Below are 7,665 nucleotides of genomic sequence, written 5' to 3'. Positions count from 1 at the left end.
GTATCAAGCATGAATAAGGGGCTGTGACCCCGAAACGCCGTTTTCCACAAATATATTGCTTATAAGATATTTTTGGAGTGCTGTGGACTTCCTACCTTGATTGTATACCTTTAGGGGACTGGGCAGTGTCCTCTGTCTACACGAGCACCCTCCTTTACATCTGTGCTGTACTCCCCCCACTCTACTTAAAACTATCAACTATTGTCTTTATTATTGCCCGACATGTTTGTGTTATGTTTCACTTGGATGTTATAAGTTGCACTGAGTAATTACAACTGGATAAACAAAAAATGTGTCTTTATTTCAGGCTGCAAAGCAACAAAAAAAATTTCAAGGGGGGGTGATTCTTTTAAATACCCACTGTATATCCAAAGAACTCAAGACATGCTCCTGAGCCTACCTAAGTACAACCTCATGAAAAGGAGCTAAGTTTCAACAAACAATACCAAGATAAATTTTTTTATTTTTTTTTTAAAGGGACAGTAAACACCTTGTAATTACAAGATTTGTCTGCAGTCTTGCAAAAAAAAAAAAAAAAATAGCATACTAGGCAATTGTGAAAGTGTTTAGTAAAATAACCTTATTTGCTGCAGTGGGATGGTATGAGTTACTTAACTGCGGTGTCCAGGTCCAGTCTCATCTGCTCCTTGTCCAACCACTGAACTGCTTCTACATGTGGACAGCGCACACGGATGTGCGCAATGGTGCTCTGACAGGTCTACCTGGTATTCCTTATGTGTGGAGCAGCAGGCCTGTCAGAGAAATGCAGCGAGGGGCATGTCAGGCCAACCCACCAGCAGGGCCATCATGGCCCGGTACTGGGTCACGGCCCAGCTGTTGAGAAACCAGGATGTTACCAAAATATATATAAATAATATCTACTACGTACTGCTCTCATCTATATAGTAGATTAGAGGTTGAAATTAAATATATATATACACTTACTAGATAGATAAATAAATATATTACATTTATCATCTATTTAATAAATAAATTTAGTTAAGTCAAGTGTAGATTCCCAGTAGATAGATCATCAATCAGCAGTATTAGTACACAGTGGTGCAGTGCACAACAAGTTTTTTTTTATTTTTATATTTTTTTCTCCAATTAGAAGTTAATTTTTTGCTCCAAGAGTGTATTGGACATTGAGAAACATGTACAGTAAGATTCTGTAGTGTTAAATAAACATTTCTACTATGTAACCACAGCAGAGGTAGCTAATTTTATTTTAAACTCTTTTGATTTGTATTTTTATGCTCCAAGAGTGTATTGGACATTGAGAAACATGTACAGTAAGATTCTGTAGTGTTAAGTAAATGTTTTATTGAAAGATTAAGGTGTTATAGTAATTTTTAATAAAGTTGCGATTAAATCGCAATCTTTTTTTTGTTTTTTTTAATAGCGATTCCTCTCTCACATCAACCATACATGTTAATTTGGCAATCAAAGTTACAAGTTATGCGGCTACCGTTGTAACAGAATGCCATAATAGTGGCTTAATTGACGGTCTGAAAATGCTACATTGAAACAAACTAGCATATACTCTGTGTAAACTAAAGCAATCCGCCAATAGCTGCAGGGGAGTGTTAACTATATTGACTTGGATACTGCTAAGAATTCACCTACGTGAAGTATATTACATAGAGCCAACGAATAAGCTGACCGCAACTGGTATCACTGAAAATTTAAATAAGTTGACTGAAAGCACGACATAGAATTTTTCAAAAAGTATCACCCGGAATTGGAAATATCTTTAAAATGCGATAGGCTAATAGGTCTCCCAGTGCTCTATCTTATGATTTAAAAAATGGTACTATGTCATATACAGCTCAGCATATTCAATTAAAATAAAAGGACCCCATGTAACCCCCTCCCCCCAAAAAAAGCTCCCCTGACATTTTTCACACTCTGTTTTATCAGTTAATTTGTGTCTGCAGAAATAACATGCCCCTGCTAAAGGCAGCCTGCAGGGGATTAGAAACAGACAGATTATAAACAATACCATTTTTGGAGTAGACTGTCCCTTTAAGGTGAAGGTCAATTTTGATGAATTGGTGCCCAGTTTTTAATAATCCTATTAAAAACAAGGGCACTTTAATTCATCAAAATTGACATTTCACTTGTTTTCTTCAAAAAACGTACCTTTTAATCCTGGCAGCCGCTCCAGCACTTCCTCCGCGGGTCCAAAATGACGAATCTGGCTTCCTCCAATCACGGTGTAGCATCAAGCCAAGATTCCCCCGGGGGGGAAAGCCATAATTGGAGAAAGCCAGATTAGTCATTTCTGAAGTTTGCAGAGGCTTCTGACGGCCGGGGGAATCGCTGGAGTGGCTGCCAGGATTAAAAGGCAAGTTTGACGAAAATGAGTGAAATGTCAATTTTGATGAATTAAAGTGCCTTTGTTTTGAATGGGATTATTAAAAACCGGGCACTAATTCATCAAAATTGACCTTCCACTTTATAAAATCTGCAAAAATGTAATTCCTCCGCTTTCAATTGTACAAGCTAATTCAAGGAACTTTAAAAAAAATTATTATTATTTTATTTTAAATTTTCTGTAGTGTAGTGGCCCCCCACCTGCCCCAATCACTAGTTGGGACCCCTGACACCCCTTTTCTGTAATGTAGCTGCTCCATCTATACCTGTCCATTTTTTTTTTATTTATTTTTTTTAGTAGCATAGGGCCCTCCCACTTCCTCCCACTTCCTCCCTCCTGTGCTGCTGGCCCGCCCACTTGCCACACCTCCCGCCAGCAACAATCGTTACAGACTGTGACACTGTGTCACCATTTGTAAGGATCAGGCATATGACCTCACATGGAACCGGAGCACTTATCTCGCTCCAGTTCCATATGCGGCAGATACCTGGATCTTCAGCTGCTGGAGCTGATACATACATAGATACATACACACGTCTTGCGGTACAATGAGCAAAGTACCCAAGACATATACACACGTCTGATTGGGTGAAGGGGTTAAAGAGAGCCGCAGATGTTCTATCAAATTTTGCTACCTATCCAATGTTCCTACCTTGGTTAAAGGGCCATTATACATTTTTTTATTTGCATAAAATGTTTTGTAGATGATCCATTTATATAGCCCATCTGGAGTGCTTTTGTACCAATGTATAGTTTTGCTTATTTTTTTGATAACATTGTGCAGATTTTCAGACTCCTAACCAAGCCCCTCAGTGTCAGTAGTAGCTGCGCTTTTCCAGTCTACTGCTGGCTTCTGTTTGTATAATCTGTCTTTTCATATGCAGGGAAGGGGGTGTCTGCAATTTAGCCACTTTCCCTGGGTGTTCCTGCTTATCTAATACACAGTGCTAAACTTGGAGCTTCTAAGTTTTTAAAAGGTTTTTTTAAATACATTTTTTTTTATCATTACCTGTGCATTATTCTTTATTGTAGTGTCTATTACATGCAGCTATATGAAAATTGGAGTATACTGTCCCTTTAATGCGCAAACGACATCACTCAAGCCAGCGTAATTATTTCCACCACCCCTATCACATTTTCAGACGCTGCATGAACATATGCACGTCAGCACATTCCTCAGCTATGGAATGAAAAAGAGAAAAAGAGAGGGCGCCAATAGTGTGATATTGTTTGTTTCACAGCAGAAATTAAACACAGATATTGCGCTTACCAAAAAGAGTTGCACTGAACTATGACCAGTGCGATATCGCCTGCTGGCACTTTACTCAGCGGCCAGTACAAGTGTGTATAGGCATATATCCTCCAGATGACCTTTGTATTTCTATGGATTCAACTCAAGGATATGTGAACCTTAGAAAATAGAGAGGGGACTCCACATAGTGTAATATGTCTTTTCAAAAGGATGGAGGAAACATGTATTATGCTTACCAAAGGAATAAGCACTGTACTGTGACCAGTGCAGTTTCGCCTGCTAGCACCTTATACAGCGGCTAGTGTGCTGTGTGTTGGTGTATCCTCTCTGTTCTTTGGGTCAGCAATCTGCAGCGGAGTCTTAGAGACTGTGAAAGAAAGAGATTGGAGTTGGAAAGGAATTTGTTTGAATGTAGTTCATCTGATTCATACATTAACGTGCACAGCTACAACTGAAGACATTTTACAGAGAGCTGTATACTCCAAAGAACAGAGAGGATACACCAACACACAGCACACTAGCCGCTGTATAAGGTGCTAGCAGGCGAAACTGCACTGGTCACAGTACAGTGCTTATTCCTTTGGTAAGCATAATACATGTTTCCTCCATCCTTTTGAAAAGACATATTACACTATGTGGAGTCCCCTCTCTATTTTCTAAGGTTCACATATCCTTGAGTCGAATCCATAGAAATACAAAAGGTCATCTGGAGGATATATGCCTATACACAGTGTACTGGCCGCTGAGTAAAGTGCCAGCAGGCGATATCGCACTGGTCAGAGTTCAGTGCAACTCTTTTTGGTAAGCGCAATATCTGTGTTTAATTTCTGCTGTGAAACAAACAATATCACACTATTGGCGCCCTCTCTTTTTCCTACCACAGTACTACCCCCCCCCCCCCCCCCTGCTCTCTGGGACCAAGAGGAGCTGCCCCGCCAGAAAACGTCCGGCGGTAATTTGTTTCTATGGACTAAGACATTGTTTATTAACACTTTGGGACATGGTATTTTATCTATGATAACTATTACATTGTTGTAGAAAACACATTGTTTTCAGTCTCGTATCTTTTGTTTTTCTGTCTGGGTGCATATCTATGTTACTCCCACTTTTTTCCCGCCCCTATTTTCAAATCTAACAGCGCGCCTTTTTGTATCCCCTTCTGGGATACTACAGAGTGATCTCAGCTATGGAATGCCTTGACGTCCTTTGTGCATGCGCATTTGCCGCAGTAGGAAAATTTGATAGAACACAGGTAGAGGAGGAAAAATAGCATGGTGAGTAGTAGTAATTTGTGAGAGACTCGTTAAAATGTAATCAGCATGATGCAGCACAGACCTAAAAACAATCTACAGGATTGCCCCAGAGATCAAGTGAATTGCTAAAAGGAGCAAGTTTTTCCCACATTTCAGCAAATACCTGCTAGGTGCATGAATTGGTAGAAAGTGTGTTGCAAACAGGGCAAGGGAATTAGGTAGGAGGAAAGACAAACATAACATTCCATCAAAACAAAAAAATAAATTTGATCTTAGACTGTACAGACAGCATGATGTTAATAATACATCAGCATATTTAAAGGGATACAGAACCCATATTTTCTCATGATTCAGATAGAAGCATGCAATTTTGAGCAACTTTCTAATTTACTCCTATTATCAATTTTCTTTGTTCTCTTGCTATCTTTATTTGAAAAAGAAGGTATCTATGCTAAGGAGCTAGACATCTTTTTGTTTAGACCCTGGACAGCACATGTTTATTGATGGGTGAATTTATCCACCATTCAAGCAAGAACAACCCAGATGGTTCACCAAAAATAGGCCAGCTTCTAAACTTACATTCTTGCCTATCAAATAAAGATTCCAAGAGAATGAAGAACATTTGATATGAGTAAATAAGGAAGTTGCATGCTCTATCTGAATCATGAAAGAAAAAATGTGGGTTCAGTCCGTGTCCCTTTAAACTGTGTACCAGTTGACTAACACATTTTTATAATGTGTTAACAGGTCTCTAAAAAATAACGGACGCAATACTATTACACATTTCATTATAACCCTGCCAAAGATAGGATGTACGACATGTAGAACATTATTTTAAAATGTGTACCATTAGGTTAGAAAAACAAAATAAATAAAGTTAGCATATTATTTTGTGCTGTTTTAATAAAATATGCTAAGATAATAAATGATCCAGAAAGTATAGTCTGTAAACATTTACATTCCAGTGGTTTTTGTATCAGCTAGTGCTATAAGAAGGAAAAAAAAAAAAGTGTGACCCCGACGTGATTCGAACACGCAGCCTTCTGATCTGGAGTCAGACGCGCTACCGTTGCGCCACGAGGTCCGCAGGAAATTGCAACCTCCAAAAAGACCCTTCACCGGTTTTAAGCTTCATCTTGATGCCCAATTCTCTTCCATTACATAGGTATTTTAACACTTTATCTGCCATAGGACACTAGAACAAACATAATGAAAAACTTGTGTACCAAAGAAATAGATATGAAATTGGTTTGATCGTTTGCTTAACTACACAAAATAACCAGGTATAAAGTTAAAATTATAAGTGAACGAATAACTCTGACACCCGATTTTAAAAGAACTATTGTTGAATCAAAAATAAAAATGTGACCCCGACGTGATTCGAACACGCAGCCTTCTGATCTGGAGTCAGACGCGCTACCGTTGCGCCACGAGGTCTCTGCCGTTTGTAACACATCAGTGCTGGCTTCAGAGATCCGTATAGGCTTAGTGTAGTAAACCACGCAACGCCTCTCATTTCACCAAGGGAAAACGAGTTGCTAAGTACAGAAGGCTCATTTATACCTTGAAATGACAGTTACCGAACACAAAAGCAAATAAAATGGAAGCGTCCATATTGTTTCATAATATGTAATGATCTTTTTTTTTATATATATATATACACACATATGGAGCGTTCCCGTCTCTATCGGGATTTACGTTATTAGAGTCAGATGCTATTCGCACACGCCATCACAACCAACTCAGTTTCTGACAGCTTGGGTGTATTTGCCAATGCCCTCTTGTCCCGCTCACCTGTAACTTCCACTATCCCGTGCACGCGCTTCTTTCCACGCTCCTACTAACAACTTTCAAACTTCCCTCAAAGCATAAACTTTCTCCTAAATACAGAGACGGGTGGAATTACTACCACACCCTGACCTTGGTTGTTACTATAGCAACGGAGGTGGGGCAAAAAGTAGTAACTTGTTATGTGGAGTTTGTAAAATCTCCCTAGTATCTTTACTTGAAAGCGTCCACGTGTATACAAAAACGATGTAAGGCTAGTGTTACTAGCGAAAATAGGGGGGTAGACATCAGCTCGTGTGATATTGATAAAAGATTGCCTTGGTTATTATGAGTAATACCTCCAAGGAATGTGGTGGGACAAATTTGAGCATACATCGCTAAAATACCTACTAAACATAAGTTGTAATTAAAAAAAAAATGTCCTGCGATAGTGTGAGGAAAAATGCTTTATTATATTGTATTTCTAACGTATTAGCCTATCGTAGAAACACTGGTGATGGGACATTTTGTAGTTGTCTTATTTGTTCTCTCCATTTAACTGTTTTTTTCCTACTCTTAGTGCTTTAGGGGTGTTAAAAGGACAGTTTACTGTAAAATTATTTTTCCCTTCATTTGCATCAAATGACTTGTTATACCAGCTGTAGATTATAAAATGTATGAGAAATTGCTTCTTTAGGCATATTTTATCATACAAAATAGCTGGTTTTGTTCTTTGAAAACAACCCATTAAAATGGGCCAGGCTTCCAGAGGAACCAGATCTCCTTATTTTATCATTTGCTGCACACACTTCTTTATATTATCTCTGTCTGTAAACCTAAGTCTAACAATGTAGGTATCTCTCTTTCACGTGAGAAACTCTGAAGCTACAATTTGCCTTTCTAAAATTGTTGAAGTGACCTCACATTACTGACGTGACCTCTTAGATAATCTAGCCAGACAAGAGAGCCTTAGAGAACTGGGCCCTTCTTGAGAACATTGTGTTAATGGACAGTGG

At 38.8% G+C, this 7,665-nt stretch overlaps 2 non-coding genes across 2 annotated transcripts; both read right to left on the bottom strand.

Annotated features, from left to right (window-relative positions):
- Positions 1 to 5,894: 5,894 nt before the first annotated feature.
- TRNAW-CCA (transfer RNA tryptophan (anticodon CCA)) lies at positions 5,895 to 5,966 on the bottom strand. Its single transcript has one exon. It is a non-coding gene; the product is annotated as a tRNA-Trp (tRNA).
- Positions 5,967 to 6,247: 281 nt separating this feature from the next.
- On the bottom strand, positions 6,248 to 6,319 carry TRNAW-CCA (transfer RNA tryptophan (anticodon CCA)). The gene has a single exon. It is a non-coding gene; the product is annotated as a tRNA-Trp (tRNA).
- Positions 6,320 to 7,665: the final 1,346 nt, after the last annotated feature.

The sequence above is a fragment of the Bombina bombina genome, chromosome 3 (assembly GCF_027579735.1).
Source record: "Bombina bombina isolate aBomBom1 chromosome 3, aBomBom1.pri, whole genome shotgun sequence".
Classification (NCBI taxonomy): Eukaryota; Metazoa; Chordata; class Amphibia; order Anura; family Bombinatoridae; genus Bombina; species Bombina bombina.
This window is presented reverse-complemented; position numbering and strand designations above follow the sequence as displayed.